Below are 25,500 nucleotides of genomic sequence, written 5' to 3' on the forward strand. Positions count from 1 at the left end.
GAAAGACAAATTAAGGAACCAGTCTCGTTTACCATTGCAAGAAAAAGAATAAAATACCGAGGAATAAACCTACCTAAGGAGCCAAAAGACCTGTATGCGGAAAACTATAAGACACTGATGAAAGAAATTAAAGATGATACAAACAGATGGAGAGATATACCATGTTCTTGAATTGGAAGAATCAACATTGTGAAAATGATTATACTACCCAAAGCAATCTACAGATTCAATGCAATTCCCATCAAACTACCAATGGCATTTTTCACAGAACTAGAAAAAAAAATTCACAGTTTGTATGGAAACACAAAAGACCCCGAATAGCCAAAGCAATCTTGAGAAAGAAAAACAGAGCTGGAGGAATCAGGCTCCCTGACTTCAGACTATACTACAAAGGTACAGTAGTCAAGATAGTATGGTACTGGCTCAAAAACAGAAATACAGATCTATGGAACAGGATAGAAAGCCCAGTGATAAACCCATGCACATATGGTCACCTTATCTTTGATAAAGGAGGCAAGATTATACAATGGAGAAAAGACAGCCTCTTCAATAAGTGGTGCTGGGAAAACGGGACAGCTACATGTAAAAGAATGAAATTAGAACACTTCCTTACACCATACACAAAAATAAACTCAAAATGGAGTAAAGACCTAAATGTAAGGCCAGACACTATAAAACTCTTAGAGCAAAACATAGGCAGAACACTCCATGACATAAATCACAGCAAGATCCTTTTTGACCCACTTCCTAGAGAAATGGAAATAAAAACAAAAATAAACAAATGGGACCTAATGAAACTTAAAAGCTTTTGCACAGCAAAGGAAACCATGAAAAAGACGAAAAGGCAACCCTCAGAATGGGAGAAAATATTTGCAAACGAAGCAACTGACAAAGGATTAATCTCCAAAATATACAAGCAGCTCATGAAGCTCAATATCAAAAATACAGAAACCCAATCCAAAACTGGGCAGAAGACCTAAATAGACATTTCTCCAAAGAAGATATACAGATGGCCAACAAACACATGAAAAGTTGCTCAACATCACTAATCATTAGGGAAATGCAAATCAAAACTACAGTGAGGTATCACCTCACACTGATCAGAATGGCCATCATCAAAAAATCTACAAACAGTAAATGCTGGAGAAGGTGTGGAGGAAAGGGAACCCTCTTGCACTGTTGGTGGGAATGTAAATTGATATAGCCACTGTGGAGAACAGTATGGAGGTTCCCTAAAAATCTAAAAATAGAACTACCATACGACCCAGCAATCCCACCTCTGGTCATATACCCTGAGAAAACCATAATTCAAAAATAGTCATGTATCACAATGTTTATTTCAGCTCTATTTACAATAGCCAGGTCATGGAAGCAACCTAAGTGTCCATCGACAGATGAATGGATAAAGAAGATGTGGCACATATATACAATGGAATATTACTCAGCCATAAAAAGAAACGAAATTGAGCTATTTGTAGTGAGGTGGATGGACCTGGAGTCTGTGATACAGAGTGAAGTAAGTCAGAAAGAGAAAAACAAATACTGTATGCTAACACATATATATGGAATCTAAAATTTAAAATGGTTCTGATGAACCTAGGGGCAGGACAGGAATAAAGACACAGATGTGTAGAATGGACTTCAGGGCATGGGGAGGGCGAAGGTAAGCTGGGACGAAGTGAGACAGTGGCATGTACATATATACACTACCAAATGTAAAATAGATAGCTAATGGGAAGCAGCTGTGTAGCACAGGGAGCTCAGCTCAGTGCTTTGTGACCACCTAGAGTGGTGGGATAGGGAGGGTGGGAGGGAGACGCAAGAGGGAGGGGATGTGGGGATGTACGTTTGCCCATAGCTGATTCACTTTGTTACACAGCAGAACCTAACAGAACATTGTAAAGCAATTATACTCCAATAAATATGTTAAAAAATGTATATCCCCATTTCATGGAATTAAATATCTTAATTGGAATGTGTTAATTGTAAGGCTTTTAGGACGTTGGTAATCAAAGAGCAGAGGTGCAGGTGGGGCGAGGAGAGACCAACCCCTGTTGTGGGCATCTGGCCAACCTAACAGGAATCCCATTTCTGATAATTGTGCTGAGGAAGGTGAGGCCAAAGGATGGGTTCTGAGTGTGCAGGACTTGCGTCCTCCTCCCTTGAAGGCATGGACAGTGATAAAGGTATTAGTCATCATAGAGCTCTGTTGACTTGTCTGCTCAAGTCAATAAATATTGCCATTTCCTGACTCATTTAGTGGAAAAATGAGGACAGTCAAGACAGAGGGAGGGCATGGGTGGGACAGGAATTTTGTAATTTATTATAGTATATTCCCCCCACCCCCAGTATTTTATTATGAAGATTTTCATACATACAGAAAAATTGAGGGAATTGCACAGTGAACACCCATACACGCACTTAGATTCTATGATGAACATTTTGCTAGAATTATTTTACTACCTATCTCTTCATCCCTCTCTCAATCTGTCTCAAGAGCAGCATTCTATGAGTTTTGACAAAGGCTTTCACCTGTGTGACCCTAACCCCTATCCAGATATAAAATACAACCTTCATCTCAGAAAGTCTCTTCATGCCCCTTCCTGAGCAATCCCTGCTCCCAACTCACTCCCAGAGGCAACCACTTTCCTATTTCTTTTATCGTAGATAAGTTTCGTCTATTCTAGAACTTTGTGTGAGGCTTCTTTCACTCTACTTTTGAGATTCATCCATATTATGTATATCCATTTTTTTTTAAACTAAAATAATCTCTATTCATTTTCAGAAACTCTCAGGTTAGCAATGTCCTTAGAAAGCAGTAGGTAAAAAGGGAAAACAAAGTTTTTGTTTTTTTTTTAAAAAAGGAGAGTTGAAAGGGACCCTAGTGACAGCTACATTGGCCCTTATTTTCTATATGAAGTGATCTGGGACCAGTGATTGCTCAGGGTCAAGTAGACTAAGCTGAAACTAGAACCCAGGTCTCCTGATCTGGTGCTTGAAACAGTTAGAGAGGCAGCTGAGTGGGGTGTTGTTTTGAGCTGAAGCCATGTGAGACTCGAGAGTTTCGACAGAGATTTGCTTTAAAGGATGTGAAACTCCACTAATGTCATGTGACAAGAAATCCTCGGAGGCCTTGGTGTGGAGCCAGGGGGGCAGTCTGACACGGCTTCTGGTTACCAGCTCCAAATCTGAATCCACTGGCTCAGGGTGACTTATGGTGAGCTTCCTGATTTGCAATAAAACGAGACATGGGACAGGGGAAGCTTTTCTACACCAGCGTACACAGGCAGGCTAATGATAAAGGAACAAAAAAGGCCGAGAAAGGCACCTTTAGCCACATGGTCCTCCCATAGGAAGTGACATGGAGATGAAAATAAAACACCAAGGGAAGGAGGGAGGGATGCCATGTTACACACAGAGCCTTTGTCTCCAATTCAGCCCAGGATGACAATGACCTGGCGGTGCCTGCCTGCCAGCTGTTGGCTGGCCTTTGTGAAAGTCCCGGATCTCCAGGCCAATGCTTAGTGGGCAGGTATCCATATCATGAAGCCAACTGGCACTGCTGCCAACTTTGTTGGTGAAATGAGCCCAATGTCAGGGAACTAAGGCTGCTGGGCCACTCTTGCTACCAGCCAGCAGGTGCGAGCCCCCATGGGCGGGTGCCCTGGGGAGAGAGGGCTGGCGTTGCCATGGTAACGGATCGAAAAAAGACGTTTCTTCTTCAAGGTCGGTTTGATCTCTTTTCTGCCTGGGGAATGTTGTGAAGAAGAAGAGACTTTGTGGCGACTCTGACTTGTGTGTGAATGTGTGCCTCGTCTGTTTTGAATGCATCACTTCTCATTGGATCTTATTAGTGTCACCTGCTGGGCAAATCTGGGGGTTGGTGGATCTCTTGGGGGATGTTGTCATGGCCGAAGATCAGGTCACCAGAGAAGTCCCAGGAGAGACGATCCAGTGTAAACCAAGGAGGACTGAATAAAGAATTCCAAAGGCGTCTCTGAAGGGCAGCCAGTCAGGTTCTACGGGTTCTCTGGGCTATTCCGGTATAAGAGATTAGTGCTGACTGTTTGCGGCTTGTCACCCTAAATGTCCTTTGGCCAAACTGTCCTGGGCGCAGGGGTGAAGGAACCGTTGTCAGCTTGCTGGGTGCCTCATCAGTCTGACACAATGAGTTCATTGTAAAGAAGCAAGCTTTCCTTATCACCGTTGTCCTCTCTGTAACTCTTACACTCATGCCTTTACCTTGGGCAAATACATTTTCTGGCTTTGATATAAAAGTTTAGTTTCTCCTTGATGTTTGTATTTCTGCTTCTCTGATACAAGTGGCTCTGACTCAGGTCATTAGGTTGGGGAATGTTCCCACTTCCCATCTCTTGCGTGTGTGCACAAGATGAGCTCCACTTTCTGTGCCCCGAGATTCGTTAGGAGAAATAATAGTGTTGTAAGAATGGGGGCAGGGGGCTTCCTGAACCCCCTGGAAAATTTTACTCCTTTCTTCCCACTGGGATGCTATCAAAATTATTCAGATGGGATGGCACCCTGACAGTAGGAAATATTAATGATTCTTGATAAACACTGAGCAAATTGCTTACAAATATAACCATGGAAATGTCTCAGTCTCCTGATGTATAAAATAAAAAGATTAGATTGAATGATCTCTTTAGGACTTTGCCTGCTAGTTTCCTAAGATTTTGCAATTCAACACAGAAAAGCTCTAAATAGATCGAACAATCAACTGACCTTACTTACACACAAACTTTTGCACTAGAGACTTACATTCAGTAAATATTTACAATTCATCTACTAAGTCTAGGCACCCAGGATATAGAAACAGGCAAAGCATCATTTTCTGTCTTGAAGGATCTCATGGTCTAATGGGGAGGGGTAGCAAGAAGAAATTATTCTCAAAATTGGCAGTAGTTTGAATGCAAAATTCTGCTTGGAAAAGAAGTTGCCTTTTGGTTTGGAAAAGCACTTTAATAGGCATATTTAATGTAGAAAGATGAGCCCCTTCCACCCCCCAACCCCCAAGTGGCAGGGTCAGGACTATGTGATGTGAGATACTTGCCTTGGTCGAAGAAATAAGGGGATGCTAAAAAACACAGTGATCAACATAAATACTATTATAATGTAATACTTAAAAAATAAAAAAAATCCATGATGAACAAAGTATGCACATTTTAAATAAAGAGAGAATCTGATCCTACACATGTATAATCTTGCCTCACTTTCCTCACCCTAATTCTGGTCCTGGTTCCAATAAAACTTTATAAAATATTCCAATTTGATTTTTTAAAACCATTGGATTAAAATATCTAAAGATTTAGACAAGCGTGGTAACAGAGTTTAGGGTTTTAGAGGTTTGTCTTTAGAAGGAGAAGACCCTTGAGGGCACGGGGTCCCCCTGGGAGATGGCAGTGAGCACAACTGAGAAATTCTTCATGGTGGAGAATGGTTGATAAATATTTATGAAAGAGATGCCTAAAAAAGGGTTTGAAGTTGTTCCTTACACTGTGCTGCAGTTACCCCCTCTGCCCCCTACCCGTCTCTTAGAAGTCTGATACATACAGTAACCGAAGGATTCATGCTGCTTTGAGAAAGAGGAAGGAAGAAGGGTGGTGTCTAGCACGGTAGGAAGTGGTCTAGTGAGAGGAGGGCAGATGGAGGAACAAGACAGGGTGAAGCAAGGCCCAGCTCAGGAGAAACCTCACCCCCTGAAATCCTTTGAAGAGAAGATGGAAGGAGTCTGGACTTTGCAGTGCATGGGATAAAGCTTTGAGTTCTACATGTTTTGCAATATTAAGGGAAAGAGGGCACCTCAGGTAACAGACACTGGGGCTGCGCCTGTAAATCAATAATTATGTGACTATACTGGATCTCTGGTTTACCCCTCCAGGTCCACTCACCCAGGTCCACTCACCATCCTTCTCTCTGCTTCATTCCTGGGAGGCTGCCCGCTATGGCCCACATCCTAGGGCTCTCTTGCCCCCTGGCTTCCAGCTGGATTTGGCCAATGATGAGCACTAGGTGATATTTGGAAGGAGGGAGGAGAGTGAATTGGCTCCTTCCCTGAGGAGGCTGGCTGCATCGATCTACTGATGGCTGCAGCTGCCGGCAAGCATCCCTCTAATTCCTTTTCCAGGCTCTGGGAACCACTCCCTCCTGTTACCTTTTCAGGCTAGCGGTAGTAACAGAGCCCCCTCTCCATTTCCCTGGGGATGCACTGTCTTTTGTGGTTTCCTTACACCCTGCTTTTTGTAAAGAGTCTCTGTAATAAACTCTCTTCAGTAAAGGGGCTCTAGTGGTCTCTTGCTGAGACCCTGACTAATACAGCTGTGAGAGGTATTTAAGAGGGTTGTACAGAGTGTTATAGGTTGGAGGTGGAGGAAGCAACCAACTGCCCAGTGGAAAGGAAGATGGGTAGGCATAGAGGACTTCATGGGTGATGGGGTGAAGTCTGAGCTGAATCTTGTGGAATAAGATATTTCCCTGGGATTAGGTTAAGCCCCAGCCTGAAAACAGTCTTGCACCCGCCAGGCAGGTGTTGGTGGTTTGCATGGTCTTGATGGTTTGCATGGTCTTAAAAGGCAGTGATTATCCAGTTGGCTTGAAAAGCACAGGAAAGCTTAAGCTATAAAATGGCAATCACCCATATTCCTATAATCCCTGTTGATAATCTGGCATGCTTTCTTCCAGACTTTTTACAGAGTTGAAATCACACTCTATATACCATTTTGGATCCGGGTTTTTTTTGAAAATACATAATAAGCAATTTTCCCACAACTGAAAAAGCTGCAACTATCTGATCAGAGGCTGCTCCTTTTAGAGGTAGCAGAATAACCTTAAAGAACTGAATGCTATTACCTCATATAGACGTACTGTGATTTAAAAAAAAATAATGCTCCATTAATTTTGCATTTTTATATCATTAAAAAAATTGCTAAATTTAAAAAATTGCTCTAAAAAAACCTGACTACAGACATATCTGTACTTCAGGATGGCTGGATTATTGTAGAATTTTGGTTGGTTGTTTTCTTTTTTATAATATTAAGGAAGATTGAGTTTTCCCTTGGTGGGTGAGGAATAGAGGAAGCGGTACCTGGGACTCCATTCTGAGGGCAGGCCCAGTAACTTGGCCAGGCAAGGACTATTTATGGATGGACATTAACAACAGTGATGCCTGAGTTAGATTTTATGTTGTGTTATATAATTCCTTTCCAAATTTCCTACACCTTCGGTGTTAGTCTCACACAACATGGACTTATGTTGATGGTGACTTGTAGAGAGAAGAGGCAAGAACAGAGACTATGCGAAGGACAAAAGGCTGTAAAGAGTGGACAAGCGGGGCAGAGCTGGTTAGGAGGAGCCTAGGCCAGGGATTTGGGGAGAGCGGAGACTGGCAGTTCCCCAGGGGAAGCAACCTGTGGCTGATCTTCTGAAATACTGGGTGGGCACTTCTGCAGTTCCAAGAATTATATCTGGATATCAAAAGGAAGGGCAACCCCAAAGTCTGAAGGACTCAAGTTATATGTCATTCCCATAGGAAGTAATAATGGAAACAAAGGAGGGGATGGATGAGGAGATATTATGAGGGATGGATTTGGTGACATTGTGTGGGAAGGTTCTGGGGGTTAGAACTGGATGAGGGAAGTAATATTTTATCAGAACAGTTGCTGTAAAATGATTGAGAAGAGTACATGATAAATTGAACTGGGTTTGGCAAGGGAAAAAGGTAAACTCTGCCTAGAGGGAAGTAAGCTTCCCTTTATAAGGTTGAAATATGGCAAGGTAAGCTATGATCCACCTTATTATTTATAATAGGACCTTATAGGAAAGGGATTAATATTCCGATGGATTTGACCTCCAGAAATAACAGAATTACTTAGGTTTCCCTTTGGGTGTTCATCCCATGATTAGACTAGTTCAAAACCTGAACTTGGCTGTGCATTTCTTTTTCAGTAAAATTTTTTTTCCATTAGAAACCTGAAATAAGTGAATTATTTATTCTCATGTTATTATCCAATCCATTTTTCAGCTCACACTCAACCTCTGTTAGACATGAAGCTGGGGAATGGCTTAGAAAAAATATCTGGTTAAGACTTTTTTTTCACATGACTTTGCCAAAAGGGTTTCTGCATTCAAACTAGGAGGCTTCCACCCCGAGAACTGCCTTAACTGAACATTCGAATCTGCTCTGCAAGAACTTGGATGTGGAATTCATGATAGTTTCTGAAAATAATTTATAGAGTGGTCTTCTTTTTCTCTGGGAAATGAGAACATAGTGCCTCTTTGGGAAGGGTTTGGAGAATTCCAGGAAAATACAGGAGTAAGGTTTCGATGTGGCTTTTATTGTCATATTGATTGGATAGGCTTTCGTTCAGGAGTCTGTTTTAGAAAGAAACATATAGGATTTTGGCAAGAAGGCTGTTTTAATAAAAAGTAATCTTTAAAGATCAGAGACCCATTACTTAACGCATAAGGTAGGTTAAAGGGCCGTTGCTTCTGCTGCATCCGTAGAATCTTATGTTTGCATAGTCTGAAAAACAGTACTGACCACCCCTATCCAAAATCAACTAAAGAAAAACATAAAAATACTTCCTTCTGTCCAACAATACGGTATTCTTTTCTCTGAGGTGTCCCCGGGCTGGCAAGCAGGAGTGAGCTTGCAGCATTCTAGAATCTATTTTTCTTATATTGACATGGTTTTGAATATGGCGTTGTTAGGTCTCTAACAATGGGTTCAGGACTCTTCATCTGAGCCTGTCAGTGTTGCCTTCTCTTTTCTTAATATTTTGAATGCAAATGTAGAACACACATTTGGATGTTTGTAGATGACATAAATTTGGGAATAAATTCTACTACTATTACATAAATTCTACTAATTGAATCAATACTCCTAAAAGACCTCCACATGTTAGATTGATGGACTGACACAAAGGGGATGAAGTTTAATAAGAAATGAATATTAGATCTTAGGTTAAAAAAGATCAGTTGACTGGAGATGACTGACTTAACAGAAGTTCATGGGAAAGGGCTCATGAGTTTTATCACTAGAAAGTTCAGTGGGAGTCCAGTGTCACGTGATGAGCACCAGCTCTCAGAGTGCATTCATGGAGGTAGAATTCTTCTATCAAGGATGATCCTATATTTTAACCCTGGTCAAACCTCAGCTGAATTCCGTATCTTTAAAAGTGTCCAAGACAAAAATCGTGCAACTGTATCATATAGGAAACTGTTGTAGGAATTGCAGAAGCCACAGTTTAGCCCAAGGGGGGAAAGCTCAGGAGGAGGCCTGGATGATTGCTGTGTGGAATTACTTATCTGAAGGGTTTAGGGTTTCCTGGAATTTGAGCATCTAGCACTGGGACAAGACTGGGATCAACCTCTGGAGAGTGCAGGGAAATCCTTTGGGGATTGATATAAAGAAAAGTTCCCTGATGAACAAGATTTGTTCAAAAGTGAAATGCACTGGCATGGGAGGAGGGGAGTCCCCTGGTCCTGCAGAATGAGGCCAGATATCAACCACCTGGCAAGGAGGTTGTGGGGAGATTGAAGTGTGAAGCTATACTAGATCCGCCTTCAGATTCCATCCATTGCCAAGAAGGCAGTTTGTCTCTGGAGCTGTCCCGTGTCCCCTTTATCCCAGCTGTTATTCTGGGAACGACAGGATCACCTGCATCCCACCACAATATTAATGACTTATAAGGCTTGAGGTCTTGAGAAATTTATACTTCAGTAAATTTCCACCAAAGAGGCACGCTTCCATTCAAGCCGACTACACTTGCTTTAGCCTAAGAACAAAGGAAATGTCACAAGAATGGGAGATTTTCATGTGCAAGAATAAGCTCCTGGAGGGAGACATTTGGCAGGGGTCAACTTGCACCTCTTAAATGAGAATATATAATCACATCTCCATATCCTATGAAAGCAGGAAGTCAGGGACGATGCATCCTCACCCGCCTATTCTGGACAGTATGCTGGTCTGTTTTCCCAGGGCAACAGCAATCATTACGTAATGGGTACTGCAGAAATAGAGTATTACTGTCTACCATTCCTTTGCATTGCTGTGGATTAAAAGACCAATAAGAACAGTAGCTGTGATCTTGGTGTCTGATGGGAATTTTTTAGCCACCTTCTTACTCTAGGTCACTTTATCTCAGTCTTGGAAGTGGGCGATAAGGATGGAGTATTTGAATATGGCTTCAATCATAAATTCTCAGCTCATTCCTCCTCTCTCTTCTCTCTCCCAGCCAGCCAGAAGGGTGGAATAGGGAGGGTGTCTGCCCTGAAAGAAGGCAGGATACCAAATATCTGGGGGGTGAAGGGCCACCATCCCAGGATATGGGAGAAAGGCCTGGAAAGGAGAGGAGAACTGAGGAGTATTCTTCTCTCCCATCCAGGAGGCTCCTAGGGACCTCTTTCTGAACCCAGCAATCTTCCTGCTAGTCTCTTAGCAGAGATGTGCAGGGGCCCTGTGGAGTTCCTGAGGAATCCTGCAGCTGCTGGGGGCTCGTAGAAGATGGGCAGTGTGTCTCCCGGGCCTTGTTAGCCCCACAAATGGCCCATTGAGGGGAGCAGGAGAAGGGAGAGGCATCCAGGGCTGGCCCCGGGGTCCCTCAATGGGGGCACTGTTCAGGCTTGGGTGGAAGCCAGCCCTGACACCATGCTAGTTGTTAAAGCCTCATTCTTCTGAAGGAGGCGGCTGGAAAGGCAGCAGAGCAGCTGAGGCTCCAGAAAAGGTACTTCTCTTGTTCTCCTCAAGGCCGGACTGAAACACGAGAGGAAGCCACTTCCTTTTCAATTATTTTCTGTTGGTCATTACATTTACATCTCAAGCATTTTTCCTCTTCCTTCTTACTCCTGTTTTACTATTCAAGACCCCACACTGATGGGTTTTTTCCTTCTCCCCCCAGTCTCAACTGACACTTAGAAATGATGTCAAATTTCTCTGTTTTGTACCCGTCCCTTTGGGCAGCCCATCAGAGAAGCACCTTGAGAATGGTACCAGTATGGCTGTTGCTCCTGAGCCCCAGAATAGTTCAAAGTCTCTTTCAAAATGAAGACTGCGCCTTTGGAGATAGCAAAGTCCTGAAGGAAACCTGTTGTTTATCCGACTCACCATCCACACTCATCTTTTTCATAACACTACCTCGATTTTCCTTTAAGGGCGACGCCCTGCCACTCTCAGCCCATGGGTGTTGATGGGATTGACATGACCACGAGGCCCCCTGGTTTCAGGGTGGGCACAGCACCCTGGCCTGCATCTTCTATCCTCCTGGCTTTGGGTGGGGGTAGTTGGGACCTAGACTGGGCCACTTTAGAGCCAATCCTGAGCAGAAAGATTTGGGGGAAGTATTAGGAAAGAGACTCCCCATTTTCACTGAGGTGTTGACTATGTAGACTCTAAGTTGGAAGCTGTGGTGATCACCTTTGCTACCACGTGGAAGGGTCACTCTGAGACTATAGGCCACAGAGGAAAACTGGGCCAGAGTGACAGACCCTAGATAACATAGGGTGTAGACTGGATCGAGCTATGCCTGAAACCCACACCCTGAACTTTCAGTTATGCTGGTCAGAACATTCACTTTTATTCCTTTATCTCACTTGAGTTGAGTTTCTGTTAACTAGTTTCTGTTAGTTCAATTCATTTAGTTGAGACTAAAAGAGTCCTAACAGATGCTAACTTTTTCTGCTTCCTATTACTTGCTCAGGCTACCCTTATTCAGTTATTTGCTACAGTATCTTGCAATTGCCCCAAACTGTATCAGTGCTAAGATGTACTAACATTGTCCAAAATTTCAGCCTAGATTAAAACAGGAAGACTCATTTACTTAGTTCTTCTCTGATTAGATGGGATAATAGGTACCACTGGAATCCCCACCTGGGTCTTGGGTCTATGGTAAGAACCCCAGCTTTGTTCGTTCATTCAGCAATCATTAATTCTGTCACTGCCACATGCCAAAGAATTGCCTTCAACAGCTCACAGTCAAGTAGAGAGACTGGTGGTATGAGTGCAAAGAAGTAGAGCAGGGTTCTTGATGAGAATTTATATCCACTTCCATGGGGGACCTAAGGAGGGAGTGGCCAGTTCTTATCTTAGTAAGACAAAGAAAGACTTCAAGGAAGAGGCAATGCTTGAGGTGTATCTTCAAAGATGAATAGAGATATTTTTTTAGCTTAAAAAAAAAAAAGTATGGGGGCGCTTCCCTGGTGGCGCAGTGGTTGAGAGTCCGCCTGCCGATACACGGGACACGGGTTCGTGCCCTGGTCTGGGAAGATCCCACATGCCGCGGAGCGGCTGGGCCCGTGAGCCATGGCCGCTGAGCCTACGCGTCCGGAGCCTGTGCTCCGCAGTGGGAGAGGCCACAACGGTGAGAGGCCCACATACCGCAAAAAAAAAAAAAAAAAAAGTATGGGGGAGGAAGACCAATCCGGTCCAAAAGAGAAATGTCAACTGTAAACTGTTGTTTGACTTAAAAATCTACCACCTGCAGGCTAGAGAAGGCAGTTCAGTCTCCCTTGTTCAGCACATGTCTGACTGCTGTATTATGCTGTGTAGAACACAGAAATCTATGGCCACACTCATCCCCTCCTTCCTCCCTTTCCAAAATTCAGAAAATGCGTGTAAAGTTCTCTTGCTGGTGAGCAAGGCCATAGAGATGTTAGAGTCAGCTGTGGTGGGTAAATCCAGCATCCCATGTCTAGTCTCCAGCTTTGTGGGTGTGAGTCAGTTGTGAGCAGATAGCAGTGTCAGTAGCAGCAGCAACTGCCCTACTTCCAGATAAGAGTTATAACTGTATAACCTTGAAATAAATGGTCCAGTGGTGGTCCCTTGACTTTCTTGTCAGCCCTTCCAATAGTTTTGTAAGCACTCCATTCCCTACACTAAATCCCTTTCAGTTGGAAATACCTTGAGTGGGTTCTGTTGTCTGCACTGAACTCTGACTTAATATGAATTCCCACTGTAAGGTCTGGAAGGGCCAAGACCTGCTCTTCCTGTTCTCCAATGCTTCCCTAGTACCAAGCACAAGGGTTGGCAGTAGCAGGTTCTCAGTAAACAGTTTTTGAGTAAGTGCCTTAGAAGTTGTAATATGAATATGGATGCACAAATGTATATACAAATAGTTAAACAATTCAAAAGATGCCATAAGGCTGCACGTGGTCAAGAGACACCTTTCTAGTAATGAGTGTTATCTTGTCATAGGCTAGTGGTTACTCTGGGCTACAGTGTTCATGGGCGATTTGATGGAGATGTCTTGATGGAAAGGGACTGGATTCTGAGGGATAAATAGAGATTGGATAGGAAAGAAAAAGAGTGGGACATTTTAGAACCAGCCCTTAGTGCTAATATGACTGTACACCGATGACTATTGTGTACTAGCTACTGAAATGAGGACTAAGTTCCCTTTGAAATGCATATGGACTTAAAAGTGAAGGGAAAAGGTCTTGGCATGATGTTCTTGGGTTTTGCCAAACCCTAATGTTGTGTTTGGAGCCCTTCGCTGTCCCATAGGCCGCAAGAATTCCCCTGTCCCCATCCCATACCCACATCAAGCGTGTTTCCGAATCTTCTGGGAAGCCACACATTGAGCAGTCAGATGTCTGATCCTGCTTCAGAACAAGCAAGGCGAGATCTGAGTTCAACCAGCAGAAATTTCCGTTGGGAGCCTTTACCCAGGATGTTGGCTGACAGCCTCTGGTCCCCCTGAGTTCCAGAAGGGGGTGAAAAGTTTGGTGGACAAATATCTCTTCATTATACAGTGATTACAAGGGAAGTGATATGACTGAGGACTTCTCTACTTGCCAGTCAAGCTAGTCGGCTGTCACCAGAAGGTCAGAAAACGTATGAGCTCTTCTTTACATGGGAGCCAACACAACCAATGCAAGTTTCTCATTCCATGGTTTAGCTATAACAATAAATCATTATTGCCTTTTAAAAATTGAATATAAGGAAATTCTGGAATTGTGTTAAATAAACAAACAAGGGTTTACTATAATTTGTAGCCCTGACATCAGATCGACTGGGGATAATCAAATTAATCAGAGATGCAGCCTTGTTATAAAAGTGTAAGAGAGATAGCAAATGTCTACAGAAGATTTGCAAGGCTGCAACATCGTTTCTTACACCACATTCAGGTTAATAAAAGGGGTGGATGAGTGAGGCAAAAGCTGTATGGCTTCTACACATCTTGTAAGAAGGCACCTGAACACCCGAGGAGTTGAATAGCTGAGGGCCGGGCTGTTCCTCTGGACCCTCAGGCTTCATTTGATTGATGTGAGTCCTTTCTCTCCTGTGTTTAAATGAAGTCAAGTCTGGTACTAAGAGTTTCAAATTAGGAAACTCCTAATTATAGGGGAGAAATGTGGGAATCTATAGCTGCCATATTTGGTATGCTCTAAGACTTTATTCCTTTGTTGTTTAACCTAACCCTCCATTCTATTGATTACATTTCTTAATCTCTCTAAACTTCGGTTTCCTCATCTGTACAGTCCTTGTTGTGAGGGTTAAATGAGAAAAATGCATGTATATTTCTTAGCCCAGAGCCTGACATGCAGTAGACCCTCAGTAAGCATCAGCCACATTCACTGTTATCACACTATAGAAGGCCATTAGTTCAGAGAATTGTGGACAAGTGAATTGCTGAATCTTGATAGATTAGAGGTGTCATAAATCTTGACGTGGTTCCTGGCCTCTGTCCTTGGCTTGTTGTGTAACTTCAGTCACTTGCTAAGTCCAGGGGTAAGGAGAGACGGGACTTGGCATGATAAGGACTTGGAGGGGGTGTGGTTGACCAGAAGCTCCACAGGATGTAGGTAGGTTGATCACCTGATTGACTCAGTCTGAAGCTGTGTAGGGTTTGTAGGGTGCATAATAGGGAGGTGGTGGCTGGACTCACACTTGAGCAACAGGCTTTGAGAAGAATAGGGACAAATTAGAGGATGTTTGGGATGATGATTGTTCTCTGAACCACATCTCCTAAGGTCCAGTGAAGGGAATGGAGAGAGAGATTTAGGGAAGTGCAGGAGAGGGTAACTGACTCAAGCTTCCAGTAATTTCAAGGTTGTTTCAGGGTAAAAGCTAAGACTGCTGGGTGGAAGTTCTGGGGAGACATTTTCAGCTTTATTGTTGGTTAGGATGAGAGCGGTAGAACCTTCTAGAAATTAGTAGTGGAATGCTCTACCTTCCAATGCAAAGTCCCTAAAACCATTAGAGCTGGGCAGGCTGGTTACCAGGGAAGCTGAGGAAAGTTCCTGTTTAGGAGCATATGAGAGGGACTCTTAGTATAGTCTTGTGGGTAGAAGTGATGGCCAAGGAAGATTTTCCCCAGGAAAAAGTCCCCAAGAAGGAATAGACATTAGGCAGACAAGGTTGGGGGTATGGATGTGAAGAGGAACAGGGAAGGAGAGAGCATGATGGGTGCTGGGAACTGCAAGTATGGCTGGGCATAGGTGTGATGGGGAGTGATTAGTGTGGAGAACAGATCTTTAAGGGCTTTTTATATTATCTTGAGGAGACAGGACTTTATTGAGGGTATGTGGAGCCACAGAAAGGCTTTAAGCAAGGGAGTGACATGGCCAGATGATGCTGTAGAAAGATTACTCTCACTCCATCAAGAGCCTTAATAAAGGAAGAAGAGAATCAACATTTCCTGAGAACCTGCTGTGAAGTGGGTGCTTCAGATAAATGATATCATCTTCCACTCACAACCACCCTCTGAATGGGTATCATTTTCATTTCATAGTCAAGGACATTAAGGACCAGAGAAGTTAAGTGACTTTCTCAACATTGTCCAGCTATTAAGTGACTAAGCAAAGACTCAAAAGCAATTGGGTCTGATCTCAAAGTCTGTGCTTTGTTTCACTTCAGTAAAAATAAAACAAAACAGAACAAATGCCCTTTTTGAAAATATGACCAAATCTCAAATCCTAGGAGGAATATTACTTGTCTGTTCTATAAGACTGCAATACACCCAAGGGTGCCTAGCCACGAACAATTCTCCTTTCATGTGACCTGCTGCTATAAGACCCTCTTTCTTCTGGCTGGAGATAATTAGACAAGGGCCAAACTGACACTCCTTCCCAGGATTGTGGGATTGGGGTTCTGAGACAGCCAGTTTGTCTTTCTATGTAACTAGACACTTGGTTACTAAGGTGCAGCCACATCCCCCCATGCAGATGGAGAAGCAGAGAAAACGGACTGCAGAGAGAGAGGAATGCAGATATATAAGCAAAGAGGAGATACAGAGACAGTCCTGCCCAGACTTTCCAGTTGGTTCTTTAGTTAGTTAGTTAGTTGCGCTGGGTCTTTAGTTGTGGCAGGTGGGCTCCTTAGTTGCGGTTCGTGGGCTCCTTAGTTGTGGCATGTGAACTCTTAGTTGCAGCATGCATGTGGGATCTAGTTCCCTGACCAGGGATTGAACCCGGGCCCCCTGCACTGGGACTGGGGAGTCTTAACCATTGCATCACCAGCAAAGTCCCTCCAGTTCTTCTTATAGTCCATCTGAATTTCCTGAGACCCCCTGTACCCTCATGACAGACTTCTCCTTTTGGTTTAAGCTAGCTGGAGTTAGTTTCTGTTCAGTTGGAAAGAAATGGATTCATCAGAGATCCTAAGAGGGGCTGAGAAAGGCAGGCAGTAAGAGAATGTGGACTCCACTCCCACAGGGGTTGAAAATGGTGGAGAGCCATTTTCATGAGCTATGCCTTCTCATCACACCCCAGAGAGTTACTAACCTCGTGAAATGCCTGGGTTTCAAAGATGGGGGTGAGGTCTGAGAACATCCTGGTGTGGAGCTCCATTGAGACATTGCACGGGGAGGCGGTGGGGCACAGGCAAAGAGGAGAATGAGGCACGAAGTCAGGACACTTGTGGGGAGGGGATGCACATATCTCAAGTCTCGGGAGGAAGGCTTAGGCCAAGGTTAACAAATTCAAGAGAGTAGAAAGGCTTGAGCAGACATCTGGTTTATAATTGAAGTCAGAGGCTTAACTAATATGAAATTGCAAAATTCTATTTATTTTATTTTATTTTTAAAGAAGCAGTGCATGAAGGTATTCTTGTAGAATTCCAAGTTATAAATATATGTGGAGTAGAAAATGAAAGCCCCTACCCCACCTCCAGATATTTAAGAGTGAAATTCCAGGGGGAACCTGGCCAAGCCCTGACGAGTCCAGTTGAGGGTGAAAAGTGTCCCAGGTGAGAGATGCGTGCACAGCACTCTCCTTCCTCCCGGTGGTTGCAGGAGCAAAGCCTAGGGCAGGATTTGCTTTTACTTAGCATCTAACAAGCATACATTTAGCATTATCTGTTATCTCATCAAACATTTTTGTTTGTTTTTTGAGAGGAAGGTACAGAGATTTCTTATATATCCTCTGCCCCCCCATAGCTGCATAGCCCCCCCCGCCATTATCAACATCCCTCACCAGAGTGGTATATTTGTTACAGCAGATGAACCTCCATTGATACATCATAGTCACCCAGAGTCCATAGTTTACATTAAGTTCACTCCTGGTGTTGTAGATTCTGTGGGTTTGTACAAATGTATAAGGACATGTATCTACCATGACAGTATCATACAGAGTAGTTTCACCGCCCTAAAAATCCTCTGTGCTCCAACTATGCATCCCTACCCCCACTTCCAACCCCTAGCACCCACTTATCTTTTTACTGTCTCCATAGTTTTACCTTTTCCAGAATATCATATAGTTGGAATCATACCCTGGAGCAGGATTCTAAGCCTCCTCGTCTCTTTCCCACAGTGGGTACGGCCCAGAGAGAGAGGCCCGTTGGTGCCTGTGCCCACCAACTTCCCTGCTGCCCTGCTCCCAGCCCCACCCAGACCAGCCTCCACCTCAAGGAAGCAGGGTGGAGCTAGTGGCTGCTTATTCCAAAATCCCACTTTATTGCCCTGCAACCCAGCCTTTCTCAACTCTTTTTGAATGAGTCATTGGGAAAGGGACTCTCGAAAGATTGAATTTTTGTCTTTTGTCAACTATTCTGTTATGGAGCTTTCTCTATATTGCTATATCTCTATATCGAAGGTTTTACTCAGTTTGAAGGATTGGCCAATTGGGACTGGTTAGGTGAACCTTGTATTTGTCTTGGGGAATTCTTGGGCACCAGCCAAGTGTTAGCAACCAGCATAGGAGGTATAGCCAGAGTTTAGTTTGTTTATTTATTGATTTTAAAATGAATGTTTTTTAAAAATACACTTGGTAAAAAATTAAGACAGAAAATTTTAGACAAAAAATAAAAGCCTCTCTCTTTCCTCACCCCCAATCCTACCGAATATCTGTGTCCCCTCCAAATTCACATGTTGAAATCCTAATGCCCAAAGGTGATGGTATTAGGAGGTAGGCTTTGAAAGTTGCTTAGGTCATGAGGGCAGAGCCCTTATAAAAGAGAGACCTCTACCCCTTCCCCTTGCTGTGAGGACACAGAAAGAAGGTGCCAGCTATGAAGCAGGAAGGGGGCTCTCACCAGAAAGGGTCCATGCTGGTGCCTTGGTCTTAGACTTCAAGCCTCTAGAACTGTGAGCTATAAATTTCTGTTGTCTATAAGCCACCCAGTCTGTAGTATTTGGTTATAGCAGCCCAAGCAAACTAAGACATCTACACTTACCAGTGTCTTTAATGTCCTCTCAGAATTTAAAAAATCAATGTAATAGCCTATATATGCACATTCTTTTTTGTTTTTCATTGCAAATAAAGTTTCACTGACAAAGTTTCCATCTTTGTACATGTATCTTTGTGTACTTTATATCTATAGAATACATCTTTCACAGTACAATTTCTGGGTCAAAGTGTATGCACATTTTAAAAATTTTGCTAGATGCAGCCAAATTTACATATATAAAGCTACTTTTACTGAATAGTCCTACACCAACAGCATGGGACTGCCTGTTTCGCCCATCCTTAACAACACTGGGGACGACTAAACCTTTAGTATTTTCCAATCTGATAGGGAAAAGCAGTGACTTGTTTTAATTTTTATCTTTTAAATGTTGAGTGATCTTGTCCACTTATTTTATCTCTATTTATTTTTTTATGACCAGATAGTTAATTTTCTTTGCCCTTTTGTCTTACTGACTTATAAAGACTCTTTGTTTATTAAGAAGCCAGACTTTTGTCAGTCAGATATGTGCGAGGACTTTTCTCCAGTTTTTAATCTGTCTTTTGACTTTGTTTATGATGCACACCATATTTGCCATATGAAAGTGCATTGTTTTATTTAATTTATTTTATGGGCACATTCATCAGCCTTTTCTGTTATGATGGCCTGAGTATAACACCCCACGATGGGAGGAAGAACACCAAGGAGGCCTTCAAGGAGAGGGAGAGCTACAGCTCATCTATCACTTCACTATGAGGGCAACATTGTGTCACCTGAGACTTCTCTAAAATCATAAAAAAGAGCAGTGCAAAACACTTTTCTTGTCCTGCATTGGGGTGGGGGTGAGGAGATGATATAGGAAGGGATGGTGAAAAGTTGAGAGGAAGGAACATGCCCAGATGCAGCCTGGCAAGGGAATAGGTGAATAGAAGCTAAGTCGGAAGTCAAGGAGACAGCCTGCTCTCATGCTTCCAAGTTTGAATTTGGGGTGTGAGTGGGTAGGGTGCAGTAAGGAGGTTAATTGCAGGAGTGGGCTGACCGCCTCCTTAGGTTCCACTGCCTCTGATAAGTTGACCCTTCCTCTCTGCTCCCTCTATCTCTAGCCCCTTTTCTCTGCAGCTCAAGCACAGCCTGGAGACATACAGAGTATCACACAGGGGTCCTTGGGGATGGAAGCTGATGATCCTTGGGAATGGAGGTTGATATTTCTATGCCTCTTCCACGCTGGTTTTACTGCATGACACTTCTCACTGAAATGCCCAGAAAAGGAAGGAAAATTTACAAGGTAAGATGCTATGAGACTGAACTATTTGGAGCCCTGGCAAAATCCTGCATTTGACCTTTGTCCTTTCCTATTCAGAAGTTGATTTCCCAGCTTGGGCATCACCCTTTGCTTCTGTTTTTTTCCCCAGGTATCTGACGCTTGAACATGTTGCGTCTCAGGCTCACTTCTACCAGAGGAAAAAGAGAAGGTACATTACAAACTAAGCAGGTTTGCCGCTTACTAAGCACGCAGGATTTGGTGTGGCAACAAGCAAATGCTAATATCTCAGTTCAAGGTTTGGGATTGTGTGAATTTGGGGTCAAGCTAACAACTGAGGATGGAGGTGGGAATAGATGTGGGAGGGGAGGAGAAGGGTGGGGCAGGGCAGGGTGGTGGTGGGCAGGGGTGGGTGGAAAATAAACAGAGGAGGCTGGGAGGTGGCAGCCTTCCTAGCTCTGATGCTGAAATCGCACCTGCAAAAGAAACAGCAAGGGTCCTAAAGAGAAGAGAGGCATTACTTCCTAACAGTTGGCTTGCAGAACGTATGGGGCAGCTAGTTACCCAGATTGGAAATAGGGGCGTTAAAAAGAAGGGAGAAGCAAATGAGAGAAAATCTTGCCCTGCTGAAGAGGGTGGGAGGCCTCCGTGCGTCCTGGGGGTTGTAAATGAGGACTTTCTCCAAGCTGATTAAATGGAATTAACTCCACAGCCTGGGATCTTACAACCTCCTGTTGCTCTCTTCTCTCCAGACCCTTGTTCTACCTCTTCAGAGCCTACTGGAACCCTGAGGAATTTACTAATGAGGTCCAATTACAGAAAATTTCAGGTTTTTAATCAACTTCAGATGCACAGTTGAAGGGTTCAGCTCAACCCCCCTGAGAAAATGTACATTAAACAAGATTTCAGATGAACTGCACACTTGATTTTCCTACTGCTTCCCCACATCCAGCCCTCTCCCCACTTCCAATCATCTATAGCATCTCCACCCTTGCTCCCCTCATTTCCCCTCTGCCCTCATCTTCCCTCCCCCAGATTTCACAAAGAGCTGTGGACTTCAGCTGCCCCTTTTGAAAAAAAACTGCAGGACACACAGAGCTCTGCAAACTGATCCACCAGGCTGGTTTCTGCCCAAGCCCTCCCCAGCCCTAATTTGTGGCTTTCACCTAGGTGTGCTGGGAAGACTTTTCCTGGCTGTTTCCACCCTCGTTGACTGCTAGCAAACAATCTTTGTTTCCTCTTCGAGGATATTTTTGAAGGCAGATTAGAGGCTTGAAAAAACACTTGGAATAACTCTTTAAACAGGTTTTCCAAACACTGGTGGAAGGAAACAAGCGAGGTGCGTGGGAGCATTCAGCCTTGAATAACGTTCTATTTCTCATCCTGTGTTGCCTGGGGCCCTGCGCAGCTTGGGTTCTCCCTACCCTGTGGAAACTTTGCAAACTTCCAGGGCTTGGTCGCTGCGGAGGCTGCTACTCACCCTGGGAGAGCCGGGCCCTCCACCAGCTGCTGTGGGAATGGCACATCTGGCATTCCGGCAGCCACTTCCTCTCCAGGGAAAAGCCTGGGCTCCACCCTCTGTGGTTTCACATAGTGACGCTGGGGCTCCTGGGAAGGGGCAGGAGCGGCTGTGAGCTGTGAACATCCTCCAGAGCTCCTGTGGGGAGGGGCAGGCTCCGCTCAGCTGATTAAACATTCTTCATCTGGGGCGGACATTTAAAGGGACCATTGCATGGCATGGCCAGATTTTCCATAGCGGAAAATTCTATTTAACGAGGTGGGAAGCCCAGTTTAAAAAAAAAAAAAAAAGCAGCAGCATCTAGGTAGGCTGGAATATTACTCCTCAGAGGTAGTAGCTTGAACCTTGACGAAGCAGTCCACTCTAGCTGGCAGGGATCTCTTTAATAAGCCAAGATTCTTTGGGTTGCCGGTGACCGGAAAGCAACTTGATCTATACGGACAGACAAGGGCATTTGTCAGCTCCTGAAATCAGGACGGAAATATAGCTAGGTCTCAGGAATGAATGGAACCTGGGGTGTGCTGGATCTGGCCCCTACTGGTTCTTGAGAGCTGATTGTTCAATTTTCAGGAATTTTGTGAGCCAGTTGTTAAGCACATCCACTGTTAAAAATTAAACTATATAAACTCAGGCTTAACAATTATATTAAACACAAAGTTAGTAAATTCTTAAAATTCATCACTTCCTAATTATTTTGCTGCACTTTGCTATTATCTTTGCTCTTGAGAGTCTTTACATGTATTGTAACCGTATGGTGGAAACACTCTAGAATGGTGTGCTGTTGCCCATCACTTTGCGACTCTATTTTTCAGTGGTATTATGTTGGAAGCTTGAAATTGGCCATGGTAGATGCATTTATACCACAGAAATTCGCAAATGCTGCAAATCAGGGCTTGATTTACTGCTTTGTTGGTTGTCTAGAGTCTAGACTTAAGAATGTGATGGACGGCTTCCCTGGTGGCACAGTGGTTGAGAGTCCGCCTGCCGATGCAGGGGACACGGGTTCGTGCCCCAGTCCGGGAGGATCCCGCATGCCACGGAGCGGCTGGGCCCGTGAGCCATGGCCGCGGAGCCTGCGCGTCCGGAGCCTGTGCTCCGCAACGGGAGAGGCCACAACAGTGAGAGACCGGCGTACTGCAAAAAGAAAATAAGAATGTGATGGAAAAAAATGTTGATAATGCAAATTAAACTTAAAAGTATGTCACATCTATAGTTTTTACATTGTGAATGGCATCCAAAAAAATGAGAAAATATTCTTTCCATTTTTGAAAACTGTTCTCTACAATCTTTGATCTAGGACAGATTTACAAATGGCCACTTACCTGGAATATATATTATTAGTTGTGTTTGGCTGGTAGGAACTTTACTGTTTTTATTGCCTGTGTTTTACCTGGGGGAGAGACAACCACTATCCTCTCTTCATACTACATTGCTTTTCTTGTTGGTAAAAAAGTGATTTGGGGGGTTTTTCTTGTTGGTAAAAAAGTGATTTGGGGGTTATCTTGGTGGCCCTCAAATTCCAAGCCAGTGTCTATCTCCAAAGAGTCAGCCAGCGAGTTTGAAGTGTACATTTTTGCTCTCCTTTAGAACCTTCAGTCCACAGCCTTTATCATCACCATTTTCCACTGATACTAGCAGACAAACTTGGCCCTCTTTCCCAACCTAGGTCATGAGCAGAGCAGCTCATGAAGTTCTTGTTCAGAATCCTGATTACAGATGATAATCTCTGTGAACCTCCTTGAAGGAGAGCAGTTCTGCTGGGAAAGTGTGAGTGCTCCTGTGGATTGGCACAGCTGGTGCGGCAGAGCGGGGTGGGGCAGGACAGAGCAGGAGAGGTGATCCTACACAGGTCATGCAACCCAGGACTACGGAAGGGGAAGGGATCATTGAACCCATTACTGTGCCTCCTCACTGTTTTACCGAAACCATTTAAAGAGCAGCATATAAAAGGAAGACTTTTAAAAATCGTAATTGTATTCAAGGATACATTCCAATGCCTTATCTAAATCTTTCCTTCTATACTGTAAGTTGATTTCTTCTTATTCAATTTTCCAGGCATCTACAAAAAAAAATTGTGTTTTAGATATTGAAGCTTCCTAAAACTCCCCGTTCATCTTCTCTTCTGAACAAAACTTTTTTTAAAAGAGCCTTTTAAATTTCTCCCACTGTGGTTTCACGGCATCACTTTTCGGACATTTGGTTTTTGTCTTTAAGACAAAGGGCTGCTCTAATTTTTCTAATATTTTTTAAAAGATTTGGCCTCGTGAAAACTTTTATACTTTCTTCCTTGCTGATTCCTCCCTTCTTTGAATTTTTAAAAAGATCATGGTCAGTGCTACATAATTTATTTCTTTCTATTTGTTTCTTGTGTGGAGCTCTTTTCTACACCCAAGAAAAATATTGGGTTGGCCCAAAAGTTCCTTCGGTTTTAAAGTAACAATAAAAGACACATTTTCATTTTCACCAAGAACTTTATTGAACAACGTAGTCACCATTTATTCCACTACCTTCTGCCATTTTTTCAGGCAACTTCATAATTCCATCTTCCCAAAACTTTTTATCTGTTTGAGCAAAGAACTGTTCCAGGTGCCTTTTACAGTCTTCCAGGGAATTGAAATTTTTTCCATTAAGAGAATTTTGTAAAGACCAAAATAAATGGAAATCTGAAGGTGCAATGTCTGGTGAATATGGTCAATGAATCGAAACTTCCCAGCCAAGCTGTAGCAGTTTTTGCCTGGTCAGCAAAGAAACATGCGGTCTTGCGTGATCCTGATGGAAGATTATGTGTTTTTTTTTGTTTTGTTTTGTTTTGTTTGCGGTACCCGGGCCTCTCACTGTTGTGGCCTCTCCCGTTGTGGAGCACAGGCTCTGGTCGCGCAGGCCCAGCGGCCATGGCCCATGGGCCCAGCTGCTCCGCGGCATGTGGGATCCTCCCGGACCGGGGCACGAACCCGTGCCCCCCGCATCGGCAGGCGGACCCCCAACCACTGCGCCACCAGGAAAGCCCAGATTATGTGTTTTTTGTTGAATAATTCCGGACACTTTTCATCAAGTGCTGCTTTCATTTGGTCTAATTGGGAGCAGTACTTGTTGGAATTAATCGTTTGGTTTTCTGGAAGGAGCTCATAATAGAGGACGTCCTTCCAATCCCACCATATACACAACATCACCTTCTTTGGATGAAGACTGGCCTTTGGTGTAGTTGGTGGTGGCTCATTTCCCTTGCCCCACGATCTCTTCTGCTCCACATTATTGTACAGTATCCACTTTTCATTGCCCGTCACAATTTGCTTTAAAAACAGAACGTTCTCGGGGACTTCCCTGGTGGTCCAGTGGTTAAGCATATGCCTTCCAGTGCAGGGCGAGCGGGTTTGATCCCTGGTCGGGGAGCTAAGATCCCACATGCCTCGCGGCCAAAAAACCAAAACAGAAGACAGAAGCAATATTGTAAAAATTCAATAAGGACTTTAAAAATGGTCCACATCAAAAAAAAAAAAAAAAAAAAAGGAGTGTTTTTGGGCTTCCCTGGTGGCGCAGTGGTTGAGAGTCTGCCTGCCGATGCGGGGCACGTGGGTTCGTGCCCCGGTCTGGGAGGATCCCACATGCCGGGGAGCGGCTGGGCCCGTGAGCCATGGCCGCTGGGCCTTTGCGTCCTGAGCCTGTGCTCCGCAACGGGAGGGGCCACAACAGTGAGAGGCCCGCGTACCGCAAAAAAAAAAAAAAACAAGGAACGTTTTCATTATGTTTAAGTAGAGAATTTCATGTGGAAATACGGTCAAGAAGGTTTTTTTCGCTTATGTGGAACCCAAACATCAAAGCGATTAACATAACCAAACTGGTGCAAATGATTTTCAACCTTGATTTGGATATTTTGAGTATGTCGGCTATCTCCTGCGTCGTAATAACATTGATTGTTCTCAATTAATGTCTCCATTTGATCGCTATCAACCTCAACTGGTCTACCTGACCGTGGAGCATAATCCAGCGAGAAATCTCCAGCACGAAACTTCTTCGCGAACCACTTTTGACACGTTTGATCAGTCACGGCACCTTCTCCATATACTGCGTAAATCTTTATTTGCATTTCAGTGCGTTTTTACATTTCTT

General features: G+C 43.8%; 1 long non-coding RNA gene across 2 annotated transcripts in view; it reads left to right on the forward strand.

The window, feature by feature from the left end:
* Positions 1–24,267, forward strand: part of LOC117203412 (uncharacterized) — a 62,802-nt gene extending 38,535 nt beyond the window's left edge. Inside the window, exons 6-7 of one of the 2 annotated variants that reach the window (XR_004486161.2) lie at positions 20,026–20,085; positions 20,627–24,267. This is a non-coding gene — a long non-coding RNA (uncharacterized LOC117203412). The remainder of the gene's footprint in view (positions 1–20,025; positions 20,086–20,626) is intronic. The other variant, XR_007476429.1, reaches the window with a different exon arrangement.
* The last annotated feature ends 1,233 nt before the right edge of the window (positions 24,268–25,500 follow it).

This window comes from Orcinus orca, chromosome 3, assembly GCF_937001465.1.
Source record: "Orcinus orca chromosome 3, mOrcOrc1.1, whole genome shotgun sequence".
NCBI lineage: Eukaryota > Metazoa > Chordata > Mammalia > Artiodactyla > Delphinidae > Orcinus > Orcinus orca.